The 20,293-nt window shown below is 23.9% G+C and overlaps 1 long non-coding RNA gene across 1 annotated transcript; it reads right to left on the bottom strand.

The window, feature by feature from the left end:
• Nucleotides 1-11,664: 11,664 nt before the first annotated feature.
• On the bottom strand, nucleotides 11,665-12,269 carry LOC145831906 (uncharacterized). The gene is made up of 3 exons (XR_014369699.1): nucleotides 12,242-12,269; nucleotides 11,926-12,015; nucleotides 11,665-11,712 (listed from the first exon to the last, which is right to left on the bottom strand). It is a non-coding gene; the product is annotated as an uncharacterized LOC145831906 (long non-coding RNA).
• Between the last annotated feature and the right edge of the window lie 8,024 nt (nucleotides 12,270-20,293).

Below are 20,293 nucleotides of genomic sequence, written 5' to 3'. Positions count from 1 at the left end.
ATTTATTACGCATATTTAAAGTTTGTTTGTAAATTTTTATTCATAACCTTTTGTTTATTTAATGCTCAGTTCTTATATAAACTAAACAAGTTTTTAACTAATGTAACTAATTTTTTTAAAACTTTTATATATACAGAAAACTATTATATCAATTGAAAAGTCTTAAAGGCTTTAATTTATTACAATTTCGTATAAAAAATTAAATGTTTTTCTCAAAGCAAACATAAAAGAATTTTAAAGATTCTAAAAATTTTAACACTTGAAGTCTAAGTAGTTGATTAACACCTTTAAAAGTATTTAAAAATAAGAAACAACTGATAAAAATTAAAACTTTTATTAAAAATAAAAAATACTATTTTTGAATAAAATCTACGAAGTTGACTTTAAGTTTTAAATAAAAAACATTTTTTTCTTCTTAGCTGCTAATCAGTCAGTTACTTTAAATAGCAGCTGTTATAGCAGTCGTTTAAAAAAGCAAAGTTGCAATTGAGGGCACAATGCTATAACAACTGATGTTCAAATTTTGCTGTAAAGCAGAGCTACCAAAATGCAAATATTTAAATGCCAAGCATTTGTTTGATCTAATTTGCGTGGCTTTAACCTACTTAAATTTGGAAACTATACTGTAGAGTAGGGGTGGGCAACAAACGGCCCACAGAGTTCTTAAACGTTTTTAATTTTTTTAATTTTAATGGAACCTTGCCTGTGCATGAAAATGGCCGGTCCGTCAGTGAAGTGACCGGACCGCCAAGGTCAATAAAAAAAGTAAGAGTTAGACTGTTTAAAACAATTTAATTTTATCCTTTTAATTTGATTTAACACCATTTTTTTCTAGCTTAAATTCAATTGGAATATTCCTATATCAATATATATCTTTTTTAAAACTACCCCAGGCAAAATGTTTTATTTTAAGTATGATATTTTACATTTCTAACTTTTTTGATCTTTCTAAAATGACATTTTCTCCGAATAAGTATTAGTTGGTTATATCAGTTTTAAGAAAGATATTTTTTTATTGTTCCCAAAAAGTAAAGGACAAATATTTTCAGTCAAATTGCTCAACTTTATATTTTAACAAAGTTTAGGAAAAACGTTTAAATGCTTTTTAGAGCTGCAAGTTCGCCAATTTTAAAAAACTTAAATAAACTAAGATGATTTAATCTAATTTTTTAAGGACTGGTTCTCGGATTTTGCATTCATCGTAAATTTGTTTAGCCAAATGTACGAACTAACCACCAAACTATAGGGGAATGGTTCTTTTGCTTATGAAATCTACTTTGTAGTTAAGGCATAAAGATTAAAGTTTAAACTATTTTCTCTCCATTAGTAATAATAACCTGACGCATTTTGCAACAATTGCATATACACCACGATTAGTGATATCAACAGAAAACTACACTACTAATATAATAGTTTCTGATGACAATGAGTTTGGCGTGACGATGAACTCCAGTAAAATAATACGCTCATAAAAAATTCAAAATTTACGAAGTTTATTATACACTTAAGGACTTAAATTTTTTCTCGAGTAATTTTTAGTGATTAAACTATTGCACTTATAAAGTTGTTATCAATTCTGCCTAGGTTTATAACAAAAATAAAAATCAAATAATTAATAAAAATTTGGTTAAAATGTTATACTTTAGAAATAAAAATAACTTTAAGTGATTCGAAAACTTGATCAACCGAATTTATAAAACTAGTATCCGCCAGATCCGAATCTAAAAAGGGATTATTCGACCAGGTCCGTATACCGTTGAAACATTTTGGTATTTATTTTAGCTTTCGCAACATATCTCAAAACATAAACTTTTACTATTTTTTAAGAATATTTTTCTATAAACTAAACTCATCGGTTAGTGTATTTGTTTTTAAATATACTAATTATTTTTAGGAGACATTGGTAATTTTTTTTTAGTTTTGGTTTTCAGGGTCTTCTTTGTCAATCAAAACTAAAAGTTTTTTAAGAAAAGCAATTTTTATTATTAATTTTTTTATTTATTAATTATCATAAAATAAAGTTGGTGTTTTAAGTTTTTCCTAAAAATATGTTGCTAGAACTAATTAACATTTATAGACCATTGGTATCTTAGTTCTCGCAACATGTTTCTAAATAAATAATAATAAAAATATAATAACATATTTAAAAATGATTTACAAAAATACTTATATCACAAAATGAATTATTTTTTTTTGACTAAGCAAGAAGACTCAAATAAAATAATAAAAATTAAAAAATCAGTAAAAGCATGTCTCTAAAGATATAGAATGAGTATTGTTAATGTTTTAGAAAGGAGCAGTCGGTATCTAAAATAAGAATCTCATACAGATATGTTAAATATTTAGTAATTAAACTATATTATATATTACCGTTTAGTGTTCAATATGAAGTTTAAAATGTTATACATAAAACAACAAGGTAGTTATATTTTAAGTATAAACCTGCAGTAAAAAGACCTCTAACCGTTCTATTAGGCGTAGTAGGTAAAAAATCACGGTTTATCTGTGTTTTTAATACATGTTTCCAATTTATATTAGAACTTATCACATAAAAAATTTGAATAATTGTAGTCGAACAATAAAATGTTATATATAGTATGTCGGAGAATAGAAAGTGATATGTGTGAACTAAATATATAAAAATTAATGAATAAAACTATGTTTTTACTTAGGATATATAGTTCTATTAATATATTTAAGTGAGTGTGTGTGTTTATGTAAAGGTAAATGAAAAGTGAAAGTTGAGAAAGCGTTAAGGTGTTAATTGAAGAAGAACCGTCGGTTGTGTATACAGTTTTACACAGTTGTGTACACAGCTCTTTCATTTAGTAATTGTTTACTATCTTCTGCTACAATTACCATTCTTTCAAGGTAGCAAATTTGGCAAATATCGCTCGCGCTACTGATGTTAGTGTTAGTGTGATGAAGGATGCTTTATTCAATTTCTTGTTTGGTACCATACCAATCGAAATAATGCCAAAAAAATCTGACAATCTTGTGCTATTTTTTATTTACATGCTTAAAAGTATACTTATGCCCAGTGTACCTATCTTTAAAAAGACCTCCTGTTTTTTTTTTCTTCAATTGTTGTTCAAATCGAATAGTAATCTACGAAAAAAATCGTAGTATTTTGTTAAATTAATATTTAAGATAGGGGTAGACAACGACTTTAATCAGCGCGCAAGGTGTGGAAAAATAGTAATAGGTAGGCTGGAGCTTTTCAACTTCATTTTATACGTGAAAACTAATCAATTATTTGTTTCATTTCGACAAGATTGTAGTTATTTGAGACCTTTAAATGTTATGGAAACTCTATATTTCCCATAAACAAATCTTAAGATCTTTTCGGTTTAAAAACTAATCTCCGTAATGTGTAATGTAGATATAAAACATTTTGTTTAGAAGGCTAGACTCACATGCTCGCGGACCATCCACTTAAATTTTGCAATTATTGGCAAACCGGTCATTTTCGCTCCGCGGACCTTGCGAGCATAGAAATAAAATTGTATCAAGAAGATAAGATCGTTAAAACAAGAACTCCAATTGGAAAGATAAAAAAATGCAATTGTTTTAGTTTGTTGGATTTTTGCTTTTTTAAACAAACTGGATTCAATGAACAAATCATAGAAACTACTTCAAGTTCAAAAACTAAAGTTAGTTACGTGTCCCTGCCACTATATGCTTATTATTTTACAAAAGAGGGTGCACAGAAATCAGTTTTTCAATTTAGTGTGCACAAGTTTTCATCAGCATGAAGACTGGTTCAGTGTAATCATGAATTTGTTTTTAAGAGAACTGAACTAAAAAAATGCAGTATATATTTTTAAACTTAATTAGACCAAATTAACTAGTTAGTGGAAAGTTAAATACATACTCAAAACTGAAAGCCACACATTTCTAGGCAACTAACTATTCATGCAAAATAAAAAGAAGTTTAATGCTGTTTAGTAAAGAAATAGTTTATAACTACTTGTTGTAGAGCTAGATTATAATTCTTTGGCAACAAATTTTAAATAAGTTAATTTGTTTAACTATTACAAACGGACTAATATGACTTGAAAAATCATATTTAACACCATATTATTTTTTATTTTTTTCTCGTATTTTAGATTTCTGATTTCTAATATAACAGTATGACACAATATTGGCAACAAAATTTAAAAGCTTATACTAAGTAAGTTGAAGTAAAACAAATAAAATATGTACGTGTTTACCCTAATATATTTTGTACCAAAAATGTAAAGAAAACAAATTGATGCTAACACAATAGAGTCAGAAATTACTACTTTATCATTTCTCAAGTTGAATGTATAGTTATTTGTAAAATATTTTACATACTAAACACGTAAATCTTTTTTAATCCTAAACTATAAAAAATATTTTATTTTAAGTAGAATAGAAATTTGAAAAAAATTGCAAGATACAAAAAACTTAACTTTAAAAACTATAAGCAAGCAACTAGTTAAAAATGAGTAAATTTTTTGGTTTTACTTGGTTAGAAGCCTTAAAGAAAACTAAATCTTAAAATCGCAAACGGTTCAAATTACATTAAATTTATAATTATTTTACGTGTTGTCTTTTTTTCCTAACATTAAATAATAAATTGATTTCAGGAAATTGTCCAATATCCGCAATTTTTAGGCGGTTCTAGTAGGTAGAAAGCGAAGAGAACTTTGTTTTAAGTTTTAGGCATTAAAAGAATATTAAACATAATTAAGTACACTAAATGGCCTGTTATATGTAAGAAAAAGTAAAAAAGTTTAAAGGATAATTGACGAAAGATGTAAATCTTATAATATATATCCCTTTAATGGGTTTCGATTACTTTTTTATTTTCTGCAGTGAAGCACTTAAGAAATTTAGTTTTGAAAAAAATCGTGCAGAAATACTTTTGTACTATAAAATTCTGCTAGTAATTTAGTTATTAACGATTGAAAGTATACAAATGAAAATCTTAGCGTATTGAATTTTTTAGTAGTTTTGCATTTAAATATTAAAAAACCTTGACGAAAATAGACTTATAACAAGCGCAAAATAAAGATAAAGAAACATGTTCAAATGTCTATGACTTTAAAAACTTCTTAAACTATAATTGTTAAATTTACACGTTTTGGTTTAGTAAGATTTGGTACATTAAAACTGTAGATTTAAAAAAAGTACAGATAAAAAATAAACGAAAAAAGCAAAAAAAAAAGTTGTATAAAACAACTTAAGCAAACTTTTTTTTGAAATCAAAAAAAAAATTTTTTAACTAAACCAAGAAAAAATAACATTAAAACCTATACAACTAATTTTAAAAAAAAAGTAGTACTAAATAACATTTTTTGCATCAGTTTTTTGTTGTAACCACATGTCTAGTTAACAGGAGTTTTATAATCGAGATTGTCGTACTTGGGTGGAGCGCTCAAAGTTGGTGCATTCTTGCTGTAGTTTTGATGTTGGGAACTTCCCTGTGGTTGGTTGTATGTTGGTTGCTGCTGATTGTAGCCAGTTTGTAGTGATAAGGTAGGTACTGTTAAAAATTAAACAAACTTTATTTTCATTGAGAGCCTATGTTGTACGTTAGTATTTGGTTTATTGTCTACTTATTTAGACGGTCTCATCAAAAAGAAAGTTAAAAATTTTTTAAATACTACAAAGTTAGTTTTAGTAAAAATGCTAGTATTCCATTTGTTAGTATGTTCTTTATTTAAATATTCAAAACCAACTACTACTTTAAAAGCTTAACTATTTAAACATCAAAAAAAGAGACAATATTAAACTAATACAACAACTAACCAATGGTGGCTGTTGGCTGATTAGGATAAGGAACGTAAATTATCTGAGGAGCTGCTGCAGTTGACTATAATTTATTTATGTTGAATGTAAAAATTATATGACTGTCAAACAGGTATAAATTTATATGTAACGAATTAAAATTATAGATTAAAAGTTTTTGCACAAACCTTTAAATTTTAAAATGAAGTACTAATGAAAATTTGATACAAGTATTAATACTAATAAATAAAACATATCAAACAAAGGTTTTTAGCTATAAAGTATTTCAAATCACGTTCAGATAGATAATAAAGTTTTAATTTACTGTAATGTTTACACTGAAATAAGATAAATAAGTATAAACAAAATAAAGAAAATTGTTTTTTAACCAAGTACATATAAAAAATAACTTGCTGTAAACAAACATAAAATAAGACAAACAAACGCCTATCTTATTGATGTTATACGACAATTACCATTAAAAACTCACAATGTTTCCACAACAACTGTTGCTAAGACAACAGCTGAAACTTGCGGTGACTATCAACAAGACAAAATTGACGAATGCTACAACTGTTATCACTATTTGCAGTGCAAATATGGCGGGAACTCCATAAAACTTTATGTAGAACAGTTTATTTATAACAGTAGTATAACTTTAAACAATAATTTACTTAAACTGGTATTAAAAATAAAATAGTTTAAGTATTAATTGAATTTATAATCAAGTTAAGTTATAGAGTTTTTATGAAACTAATAATTTATAAAATTTAAGATAGAATGTAGTACAGAGTAAATTTTTTTAGAGGTTTATAACATTTTAAAACATATCTTAATAACATCTACATGTAATTTTAAAATATTTTTTATTAAGAAAATAACTTTTAAACTTTACGGTTTTTTACCTTAATATAGTTAACTATATTTAAAACAAACTAGATATTTTATTACATGTAAACTTTCTTATTTTAAAAGCCACTTATGAACGTGAAACAACATAACTTATTAATACGTAATTTTTTGTATCTGTTATACGTTTCTTATGTTTTTCGTTATATAAAGTAAAAACTTCACATTTTGAAACATTTCAAAATGCATAGAAATATTAATATTTATATTTAAAAATATTTTTTTTTTAAACTAACATACCAAGTTTACTGTTAAAAAAATAGGTTGCATGATTACTAGAAGACTTGAGAATATTGCTCCAACAATGCTAAAACCCATCACTAAACCAATCTGTAATTAAAAAAAATGAATAGATATTTTTGAAATTGAGGCTTCTTTTATGTTGTTATCAATTCTTGCTAATAAAGTTTTAAGTTATACGTGTGTTAGAATAAACAATAATCTTTGGAGCTTTTAAGATTGTTTTGATAAAAATCATAATGTAGTACACTATATTACTAAATTTAGCATTTTAATACTTTTTTAAACATAATCTTAAACAATTATGTTCTTTTATCTTAAAATTTCATGTATTTATAGTTTTCAGGTTTTAAAATGTGAACAAAACATTTTGGGAGTAACCTTGAGTTAAAGGTGTTAATTGTAAACAAACAACTTAATTTAAAAGATATTTAAAATATTATTTATAAAAAAGTTTTAGGTTTCCAAATATTAAAATAAAAATTAAAAAAAGTAGTTTTACTTTTGCTTGACTCTTTGCTTTTTTACCAGCAACAATTCCGAATATTCCAGCAATTAGGGGCTAAAAATAGTAAAAAATGGTTGTTACCTACTTTATAAGATTTTATTGGTTACAATAAGTAAATTTTGCTTATTTTTAGTATTTTTATAAAATTTTATTGTAAGCAAATTTTTAAAACAGTTAAAATACATATGTTTTTTCAATTAATATTCATTTAAATTAGTACTTTAAAAAAAATAATTTTAAACTGGAAACCAAACATTGACTCTGCTAAAAATTAGTTTGCTAAAATAATTACAATAAATAAAACTAGACTGAAAAAAAAGTTATGCAATTAAAACAATTCTAGTTTAAACTCACAAATACAGAACACCATATTCCTTGTCCGATGCTTACTGAATTGAAGCATCTCAGTTCGGGATATTCTCCATAACTGTAATAACGAGTTATACAAGTTCTTATAGAAACTTCTGCTATGCCCCCAATGAAAGTTATTAGTGACAATACCACGCTTGCTATCTGTTGTTAAACAATAAGTGAATTTTAAAACAAAACATTTTAAATTGATATTTTTTCATTTAGTGTTTAAAAAAAAAGTTTTATTGAAAAAGTGAAAATGCATGTGAGTGTGTTCGTTTACATCGTAGTTTATTATGTAAGTTTAAAAGTTCATGTTTTGGCTTATCAAACAAACTAAAACAGAAAAAACCAAACTTTTTAAGATTTAAAAACTTAGATATAGTTAAAAACATTATTCAAATTTTAAATTTCAAAAAGTGAGACTTAACACAATAATAATAAAAAAAGAAATACATTTATCTTAAAAATTTAATTTAGTATTTCAAATTAAAAACCCCAAGTCCTTTAATGACACCTCCAAGCTTTTTGATTTTGTTTGAAGAATTGTTCTGATTTGGTATTGAAACTTGCAGATTTGGCTCCGTAGTGCTACTATTCTGCTGTGGCTGATAAGCAAAAACTGGTGACGTCATATTTAGTTTAACAACTGTTTAATAAATTACTGCAAACATAAAAAGACTGTTAGGTTATATATTTATTTTTGTTGTACTTATAGTTAAAAAGTATTTCAAGTATAATCAAAACAAAAAAGAAATGTGGTAACTCATAACGTTTAAAGAAATAAAAAAACTTGAATCAAAAGTTTTATTTGCTTTATTAAATTGTTAACGAATAATAAAATTCACACGACCAATATCTACAGAATCCGAGAAACTCTACGACCAGTTTCGCCCTAATTAGGACTCATCAGGCAGGCATATTTGCCAGAAACCGCTGTTGTGGTCTTACTAAGCGGGTTTTTGTACAAACTACTGAAGCAACCGTTTTTGATGAAAATTAAAAAAAAAAAATCAAAAACGTTAAAGAATAATTATATGAAAGTAACAAAAAAATAGTTTTAAAATAAAACATGTAGTTATAGAATTATACAAACGAAACAGTTCAATTTCTTAAAAATAATTAAACTGTGCCATGTCATAACTTTAATATTTGAGCCAGACGTAATCTTAAGTATGAAAAATTTTAAAATCAAAAAATAAATACTTCAAAAACAGCAGTTTGTAAAAGAATGCTTAAATTCTTGTAAATCCTTTTTTTAAGTCCTAATTGTTTTTTTATACTCGCTTAAAATTTTTCAATTTATCTTGTAGGATACCATGTCGGATATTTTCAACACACATTGTACAACGGTTACTTACATAAACTTGAATAAAGTTTCAGTATTTAGGACAAAAAGCAGAGGTTATAGATAACCGCTTTGTACTTCAATGTGCTCAGCTGAAAAGGAAGTTTATATTTAATATTTAGTTTTAAATTATTAAACTAAAAGCTTTAGATAATGAAAATTTACCTTTTGAACTTCATAGCTCTAATATTTAAAGCTTTTTTCATGTGTTCAAGGTCTAAATAAAAAAGTTATAAAAAAGTTACAAATTTTACATTGATTGCTTCAATGTAAGTAGTATGAATAAAAACATGCTAGGTTGAAACAAAAACTACCATACCAATTTAAAACTGTCAAGTTGTAAAGACAAAAATAATAAAAAAAACTTGCTTTATGCTAAAGTTACACCGTATATAGTTATGTAAAACCTTAAGCCAATTTGATATTAAAAGCTTTGTTAGTAGCTGGCATGCGAAAAAAATAATACTTGTATTTACATTATATATTTAATTATCATAAAAAAATTGTTATTTATAATAACTAAGACTTAACAATCGCCCTTATCAACAAATTTAGCATTTTAATTTTTGTGTTACATGATGATTTTAAAAATATTTATTTAGTTTTTAAATATTTTAGAAAATTAAAATTAGTTTATATTGATAAGCTGCTTCAAAAAACTTTCAGTGTACTTAATCATTACTGCAAACAAATTAAGGACTAACACTTGTTCTTACTTCGTTTAACAAAATAAACTTTAATTTTAACTTTTTGATAGTAATTTCAAAACAAAAGTAGTTTTTGTTGGTATGTATATCAATTTTTACTATCAACATTTTAAGATTTTTGTTCGATATTAACTTTTTAAAACTTAGTGAAGGGAAGTTAGTACAACAGTATTAGTGTTTTAACTCCAAAGTTATAGTAAAAACAAAATTTAAGGTAACTCCAATCAATTTTTAAAAGTTTAATTATTTATAAAACATATTGTTTTTTTTCCAAAACTTAATAGCTTTACAGTTCATAAAACAAAGTATTTTAATGACTAATTTAAATTTATCAACTGTTAACTTTTAGTGATATAGTTTATTTTTTCTTTACAAAAAAAAATATCTTTTATCCTGTTAAATTGTTTAAATAGCTTTATTTAGTATTGTTAAGCAAAACTATTATTTATATAAAAATGCTATTAGTTTTAGTCAAACAAAAAGTGTTTTTTTAGCTTTAATATCTAAGACTAACTTAACAAATATAATTAACTAAAAACGTTAACGAAAAAATCAAAATGAGATAAAAGTAAACAATTTATTGTCAAAACTTTTGTTATATCTCAAAAACAATATGTATAAATAATTGGAGCAAAACGAATAATGTAAGTTATATTATGAATTATGCATGTTTACATTAATAAAAAAAGACTTTCCGCAACTAAACTATGACACGAAAATTTTAAAATTACAGGAAAAAAGGTATACTGAGGTTTTTTAAACCTTTTTATCGTTTTATGTTTAAAAAGTATATTGGTTTTTTAGGGAAACTTATTTCTTGAGTTAATTTTTGGTTTTTGTATTATGTTAATAGCTAACTAAAAAGTTAAGTTTTATAAAATAAACTGTGTTTCGATAGATAAATAGTTTTTATTTATCGCTAAATTTTTATGAATTAAAAAAAGTTAAAATAAAAAATAAGTGTTTTCGAAACCAATGATAATATGGTTATAGTTTACATTCAACAAAGGAACACGTTTCAAGAAGCTTATCACTATTTTTCTTAATAGTAATTAGAAAATTGACATTTATCTTTGAATGTCTAATTGAGAGGAGTTTTGAAGTTAAGGTTGTCATATTTTGGCGGTGAGCTCAAAGTTGACACATTTTCGCTGTAGTTTTGTTGTTGGGAAAAACCCGTTTGTTGGCTGTAACCTGGTTGTTGATTGACTGTTGGTACTGCAATAAAAATGTGACGTTTTAAACACTTTTACATTAAAAGCTTTTAAATTACATTTTAAATATAAATTTTCAACATATTAAAGTATATATTAAAATTCAATAGAGTACATTACATAGTATTTAATAAAGTATATATAAAAAGCATTTATCATACAAAAATATTACTTAATTTAAATAGTTTCGATAAGTGTTCTACATTATCTTATACATTGTATACACTGTCTAAGTCTATATTAACTTTTAACTGGTATACTAAATTTATGAAACAATAACTAACCAATACTAGCTGTTTGCTGATTCGGGTAAGGTACATAAACTATTTGTGTAGCCGCATTTGACTGTATAAAAAAATAGTTTTATTTTTTTGCAGAAATTAATGGTACATACTTGTACAAAAAATCACTGAACATTAGTATAATTAATAGTATAATAATTTAAAAACAAATATTTATGAACACTAATAAAAGTAAAAGTTTTAGGATACGGATACTCTGTATTAGCCAAGTAAAATAAAAGTTTCACCAAAAAAAAAAACAACAAACATCATTTCCGCAACAAGATTTACTGAGGCAACAGCTGTATCCTGCCATGATAATCAGTAAGACAAAATTTACAAAAGCCATAAGCGTTATCACTATTTGTAATGGGTAGAGTGATGAAACTCCAAAGATCTGGTAAAAATTTTATTTTGAAGTTTTTTATAATTCAAAATTTTTAAACAAAACGATACACAAGATTAATAATTTAATAACAAACTGTTATGTATGACCTTAAGTAGATTTAGTTTAATCTACATTCAATTAGCTATAAACTTTTCAAATCAATTTATTACTTTTTAACAAAAACTCTTTTTAAATAAATTAAAACAAGTTATGAAAAATTACCAAGTTTAGTTGTAGAAAAACAGGTTGCATAATAACTAGCAAGCATGAGAATATTGCTCCAACTATGCTGAATCCCATCGTTAAACTTATCTGTAAAATTAAATAAGTGAAAATATTAAAAATTTTGTGCGTTTAATGTTTTCTACTTTAAATATTACATATACTACGAAATTTGTTTAAAAAAAAATCGATTTTGTAGACTTTATCCAAAACATTTTTAAACTTTATCATATCGCTACTCAGCGAGTTGAAAAAGTCTGAAACTTAATTTTGATTTGTCATTGAGCTTTTTAAAAAAGTAAAATTCTAGTCTCACTTTTGCTTGATTTTTGGCACTTTTTCCGGCAACAACTCCAAAAATACCAGCAATTAGAGGCTAAAGAAAAATGTAAATTAAAATAAAAATTACATCTTTTCTATATCAGTTTGTTAAAATAGTAACTTGTTTTAAATACAAACATATTTAAAGCATGTTAAACGTACTACTGTTTTAGTTGTTAATTACTATATAAGGCTTGATAATGTTTTAACAAGTAACAATTAAACTTAAACTTAATTAGTATGGTTTGCACTAAGCATAAAAAAAAACTTTATTGTTTTATCCTACTAATGTGATAAAATTGTTAAAAATTTTACTTGTTTTAAATCTACATTTAAACATAGTAATATATTTTAGTTAGATTTGAAACTTTTTAATTGCAAAAAAAAAATGTTTGTAAAAAAACAAAACAAAGTTGTATTTAGACATATCAAATAAAACTCACAAACACTGAACACCACAATGACTGACCAATAGTAATCGCACTCATACAACGTTTTTCAGGAAATGTACCGTAGTTGTAATAATGAGTTACGCAGGGCCTTACTGATAATTCAGCTATTCCAGCAATAAAGATTATTAGTGACATAACTACACACGTGATCTGTGCGAATATAACACTATAATAAGTTGTTGGAATAATGTTTATTAATGTTTGTAGATACCAAAGTAAGTAAAAGTTTGAACTGACAATGAAAGTTACAATTTTGAAAAGCAGTTTTCAATGCAAAACCAAAATTAAAGGTACTGAGTTAAGTATTAAGTAAAAATAAGTGAATAGCTTAACTGAAAAAATATTAATGTTTAAGATATATAACTTACCCCTAGTCCTTTGATGACGACTCCTAACTTTTTTATCTTGTTTGAAGCTGTGTTCTGATTGGTCAATGATACTTGTACTTGTGGCTGCATAGTACCAATGGAGAGTAGTTGCTGCTACTTAATTAAAGTGATTTTAAGTAAAAAAGTTAATAAGTATCTGTAATAATCGACTACTTTAGTAAAATATTCATTATATAACTTGATACTTAGATTTTTTTATTTTTAATTTCAAAAACGTTTGAAAACTTTGATACGTGAAATTACTTATACTTTAAAACCATTTCTGTAGCAAACTATCTACTATGACTCAGTATTAAATTAGCATAGAGTAAACACACTATTGTATTAAAAGCACGAGTAAAATTTATAAAAATGTAGGTAAAAGGTTAACTAATAAAACTTAGTAACAACAATAAAATCACAGATTAAACGTTAAAAATATTAAAATTAAAAAACAATCATGTATTCAGTAAAACCTACATTATTGCTATATAAAAATAAGTAAACAAGCAAAAATAAACATAATGAACATTAAAATAAAATTGTTTTTATGTGTTTAGTATTTCATTTTTTATCAATAAATTTAGGTATGTTCATAATCAGATAAGCCATTCAATATCGGCAGTCGCTTGTTCTTATCATTCTAAGAAATTAAAATTTGGTTTGGTTTGTGCAACTGTAATTTTTTATCGTATTTACTAACATTTGAAGACTTTTTAATTATTTTACACTTGTAATTTTTTTTATTTATTTTATCAATTATAATAGTACTAGCTTATGTTTGTCTTATCATATTTTAAAAAATATTGAAATTTAAAAAGCTTTGATAACTGTATGGTTAGGTGGAAGATAATTAAACACACAAAGTTATTTAAACTATTAAAAGTATGCAACAACCGTACTATTTTGTAAATTTGGACTAATAAAATAAACTATTTAATATATATTTTTAGAATATATATTCTTTACAACATAGCATTTATAACTTTCAGTCATTTTCTCTATAACTAAGTTAAACTAAAAAAAAACTTTAAAACTAAATGTGAAAAAAAAGGTTTTATATAACAACAAACCTCGTAAAACAAAAACTGAAATTTATTATACATAATAAGCTTATCAAACGTTCTGACCATAAGTTACTTTATTAAAATACAAGTCTGTCACTGTTTGATTTTTAAAATACTTCTAAGAAAAGCTTGAATGAAACATCTAAAAAACCAAAACAAAACCAAAATCAATGACAGATTTAAAATTGTAATCTGGATTTTACTATAAAATATAAAAATGAAAAAGAAAAGATTAAGATAGTGAAAACTTTCGATCGAGAGTTGTTATTTTTTTGTACTGCCATGACAAAAACCTTAATCTATTTAAACCTTTATAACTTTCTTTGTAGTAACTTTGTAGTTTTTGATGACTTTAAATTACTATAAAAATATATACGTATTTTTATTTTATTTTTAATGAATCAATACGTTTTAAAGTTCGTTGGTTTCGATTTTAAAAAAGAAGCTAGTTATATTGACAAATTAAGCAGTGAAAAAAACTAAGTTTGTTAAGTTACATAAGACATAATTTAAAACATATAAAAACCCAACCGCAAGTTCCTTTAGTACATTTCCTTTTTTTTATTTTGTGTACAGCATCAGCCTGATTGCTTTATTCTAGCACTTGAGTATGTGACATCATTACTTCATATACTTTGCTGGACGTACCTTTATTGAATTTACAAAAGTATTAATAAGTAAATTTAGTATAAAGATATACAAACACATATCGTGAACATAAAAATAATGATTTGGTTTGCTCAATAACTGAAGTTGTAAAGTTTGTTTAACAAATGTACTGCAACTTTAAACACTAAATACAAACGTTTTTATGCTAGACTAAAAATAAATTTTTCAAAACGCTATTACTAGCAATATAAAGCTTCTTACTATGCTGTTTCAATTTTAAACTGATATTAATTGCTATTAAGTGGAATAAACTTGTTAAAAAAACCACAACACTAGTTTTTTTTTAGATTTTTAAACTAAGTTAAAGTTAAGCTAGGTATATAAATTTTGTAAAGTATGTTCGTTGAGTGATTAATTTTTTTTTTCAATACAAATTGTAGTTTTTTTTAAAGCAAATTAAACTCAAAATTTTATTTTGAAACAAAATCATAAAAACAAAATACAACGAAAAATAATTAATAATTATGATTTTTGTCCCTATCAACTTTATCTACTAAAAAAGTATTTAAAAGAAGCGTTACAAGCAACTGCATACAGTCATTGTATTATAAAAGTAAGGAAACACGTATTGACTTTGCTATTACTAAGACGACTGTTGCTTGCATTAGTAACTGATTTGCTAAATAGTTAAATAGAAAAAATTTATACATAAATATTACTTATTTAAAATTTAACGAGATGAGATACTTTAAATTTTCTTAAAAATGAATATTTTTAAATTAATTCTTTAAATAGATAATATTTTTTGGCTTATTTGTTTTTAATTTTTCAACTGGATACCATAAATATTATACAAAACGAGTTCATATCAAATAAAATTTGAAAAAGAATTTAAAAATAAAAATTCATCTTAATTAATTGTACAATATTTAACTGAAATTACTCTTTTAGTTACTTTATATTGAAACCTTAAAACTCTGAAAAATGTTTAAATATTTATTAGCAATTACGAACTTGAACTTTAAACAGATTAAAAAACAGGTTAAAGTTAAACAAACAAAAAATATGAAGTATATGAAGTAGCAATTTTAAATTTATAACTAATCAATCAACATAAAGCTTTAATCTAAAACGTTCGCAACAAAACTTTACCAATACAAAAAAAACTTAATAAGCTCGCGACTTCGACAAAGAAGTTTACATAAGTTACAAAAAAAAAGTGATTCATAACTAGTTTTAAACCTAATCATGTCCTTATGGCAAACTTGAATCTTCTTTAGCTTTTTAATCTTTAATCTCAAAATATCATAAATTTAATCGATATTATGTATTTAATTATAATGATTAATAACTAACGGGTTATTACAAGTTGCTATAAAGCTTACATTTGTCAAATTAAAAATTATCAAATTTAACAAAACTAAAATTTCTCTAAACATTACCTTAATAAAAAAAAATCACATTAAACTAACTTTAATATAACTAACAAAACATTATCAAGCTTTACATTTTTCTAATGTTTATGATAAATATCTTTTATAAATAAAATTAGTATTGTGTTAGAGCTCTAAGCTTTTTATTAAAATCGAAAAATTAATATTTTTATAATTTTAATACAGGTTACGTTGATAAATTACAATTTCTAGTCAAAGAAAAGTACAAGCTAAAAAAAAGTTAATAGTATAACTTTACCGAAACGAAGTTAACTACTTTTAAAAATTTAAAACTTCTCTTTCCACTTGGAAAAACTAAGAACTATACTTATTTAAAAAAGTCTTTATAGTTTTGTTTTTAAGAGTAAACATCTAAAGTAACATAAATTATCTTTAAACTATATGTCACGAAAAAACAAAAAAAAAACACTTTGTTTGATGTTAAAGTTATGACTTATAAACATAATATGAAAACTTTTTTTGATCTTACAATAAAAGTTTAAAAAAAAAAATGAAGATTTAAAATTTACAACTTGTGTATAAAATGATTAAAATTTCGATTATAAAATATTTGTTCAAAAATTTTATCTACTAAAAGTTTAATATTCTATTTTTGATAAAGATATTTTTTATTCTTATCAACAGAAAGTACGTACAATGGTTTACATACGTATTTTATTGTGTATTTTTCATAAAAATAAGTAAAAAGTAAATTTTGTTTAAAAGATACATAAATACATATCGTGAACGTAAAATTAAAACTTCGTCTGCTCAATTACGGAAGTTGTAAAATTGTTTAAACAAATGTACCGTAATTTAAAATACTAAGTTTAAATTATTCATGCTAGACTCCAAATTAACTAGCTAGAACTCTATTGAAATCAACATAAAAACTTATAATTATGTTGTTTTAATTTAAAACTAGTTTAAATACTTTCGTTAAGTATAAACTTGTTTAAATTATAAGAGCATAACTTTTTTTAAGGTTTTTAAACAAAGTTAACATCAAGTTAAGCATCTAACTTTTCTAAAGTTTATTTTTTGAGTGATTAACGAAATACATTTTTACAATACAGATTATTATTTTCCAAAATGTTCGTTTTCAAATAAAAAAATAGTAACAAAATGATACAAAAAACAATTTTGATTTTTTTTCTTTGTAAACTTTATCTACTTAAAAGTATTTGAAAGAAGCAACTGCATACAGTCATTGTATTATAAAAGTAAGGAAACACGTATTGACTTTGATATTACTAAGACAACTGTTGCTTACATGAGTAACCGATTTGCTAAAAAGTTAATGACAAAAACTTTAAAGATAAATATTATAGTTTAAAAGTTTTAACAATTTGAGATACCATACATTTTCTTTAACTGCATAGTTTAAAATTAGTTCTGTAACTATACAACATTTTGTTGACCAACGACTTTTAATTAAATACCATAGACATAATGCAATATGAATTTAGGTCAAAATAAAATCTTGGTAAATAAAAAAAATATACTAACTCTTTTGTAATGTTTAAATACCTTAATAAAACTACTATTTTAATTGCTTTATTTTTAAACTATAGAATTTTAAGAAGTTTAAATATTCAATAACTATCTAAGAACTAGAATTTTCAACATGTTAAAAAATTGCATAATGTTAAACAGACAAAATATAGCGAAATGAAGTAGCAATACTACACTTAAAACTGACTAAATAACAAATAACTTAAATCTTAAACGTTTACAAAAAATAATTTACCAATACAAAACAAACTTAATATGATTAGGGTTCAACAAAGTAGTTAACATAAATTAGCTCAAAGTGATTCATAACTAGTTTTAAACCTAATCTAGTGATTATGGTAAACTTGAATTTTCTTTAGCTTTTTAAATATTAATTTAAATAATTCATAATTTAATCTATACTGTTTATTTAAATATAACGATCGATAACTAACATGTTTCTATAAAACTCACAGAATGTTACAAGGTTTAATTTTATTTTACTTGTTATAATAACTTTCTTCTAAGCAATGTTTTATAGTCTTAAGTTTTTTTTTTCAGCTAGCGAATATTTAGAATTTTTGATGTAAATACATGTTACGTTGATATATTAAGATTTCTACTTAAACAAAATACAAACTAAAAAACTATTAAAATGACTTTATCGAAAACGAACTTAACTCCTTTTATTAATTTAAAACTTCGCTTTGCATTTGGGAGAACTAAGGAATTTATTTATTTAAAGTCTTTAAAGTTTTATTTTTAAAAGTAAAACATTTGTAGTAACACACTTTACAAAGAAATATAATTTTTGTATATTTTACAAAAAAACAATGTTTGATGTTAAGGTTATGACGTATTATACAAATAAGAAATCTTCTTTTGTTCTGACAATAAAAAACTAATATGAAAAAAGTAATATACAAATGCGAATAAATTGTCTATAATTGTAATAAAATTTTTATTCTAAAATGGTTATTTAATAAATTTTATTTATTTTTTCTAAATAGACATGTTTTATTATCGTTATCAACAAAAAATACGTACAATAGTTTACGTAATTGTTTTTTTGTTTTTTTTCTTTTTTGTTCCATGGAAAAAACACAACACTAAAATATCTTATTAAAAATTGTCTACCTCAAACCAATAAATAAGTTAAACACACTTATTTAACTTGATTTAAACTTTTTCAAAAACTTCAAATGCAAATTGTTTTTTGATTTTATTTTACCTGTTATAGAAAACACTAAATTGATTTTATAATTGCGATTTTACTTTTTAAACAATAGTTACAAAAATGATATAGTAAACCCATATTGTCTTTAATAACTTTCATTATTAATAAAAATACATATTTATCTAAAAGGCTTTAAATAAGTTTATTGGTTCAAGTTGAGTTAACACTGACATCAAAAAAAATATTTGAAATAGTTTATCTTTGTTTTAGTTATTTTATTTCCTACAGTTTATACTTGTTTCAGTTAAAGTTTTAATTTTCATATGCAACTTGGATGTTATCGAAAAATTCAAGCCTTAGGTGGTTACAAACTACTTATTTTCCGTTTTTATCAACAGTTTTGTTTAAACAAGTGAAAACGTTTCTTATTGTTTTTTGTTAAAAATAACTTCACTAGCAAAAATATTTGATATTGCGTGGTAAATTTGTTTTACTTTGATTATAAAAACTGTAATTTTAAAGCTTATTGTAAAGTAAAAAAATTATTATAGTTTTTTATGGTGTGTTTTTATGTTTGTTTAAGTACAAAAAGTAGTATATTTGTTACAAGATCTTTAACTAAAAACTTAAATATAACCATTAAAATAATATTGATAAACAACAACTATAACTGTAAAATTAAATAATTTTTGAGCATAAGTAATAATTATTGATTTTTATAAGCTGTTATTTGTTTCGGTATCACTCACATATTTCTTGCTATAATAACTATAATTATTTTTATAACTAAATTTTTTAAAACCCTTTTAATTATAAATCGCATTCTGGTTGATTTAATTGTAAATATCAAAGTTTGCTTGTGTAGCACTAAGATTAAAGTTTTGTTTAAGTAAATTTAAATTAAATTAGAAATACTTTTCACATATAGTTTAAGTAAAATTAAAATAAACTTGCAAAAATTTTCACACATAGATGGCGCTCTGCAACTTGCCTGCGATTATAAAAACTTTAAAAGCAATTTATCATCGATTGATGAAGAAAATTTAGGTTATAAGGTGAATTTCGTTTACAAGTTTAAGTAGTATAGGTAGAAGTTGACACGTTTCTCAGTTTTTTTTCATGTTTTTTTTTCTTATACAGTTTGAAAATAATTGTTTATTTATAAGATACGTTTGCATTTTATTTATAAAGAATAAAAAACTTATAGCTTATTTGTGTTGTAAAGTAAGGAACAAACTAATTTGTTGTTGTTAAGTTTTCAATAAAAGCTTTAATAAGTGTAAAATTTATTATTAAAGAAAAACTAATAAACACTTTATATCATAAATACTTTTTTATTATACTATAAAGTTATTCTATTTATTTAAGAAGCAGTTTTGTGTTTATCAAACTTTTGAAACTTAAGAGTTATAAAAAAGATTTAATTTGCTAGACAACACATGCTCTG

The sequence above is a fragment of the Thalia democratica genome, chromosome 1 (assembly GCF_965202585.1).
Source record: "Thalia democratica chromosome 1, ktThaDemo2.hap1.1, whole genome shotgun sequence".
Taxonomy (NCBI): domain Eukaryota; kingdom Metazoa; phylum Chordata; class Thaliacea; order Salpida; family Salpidae; genus Thalia; species Thalia democratica.
The sequence above is the reverse complement of the archived record's forward strand: the minus strand, read 5'-3'. Positions and strand labels throughout refer to the sequence as shown.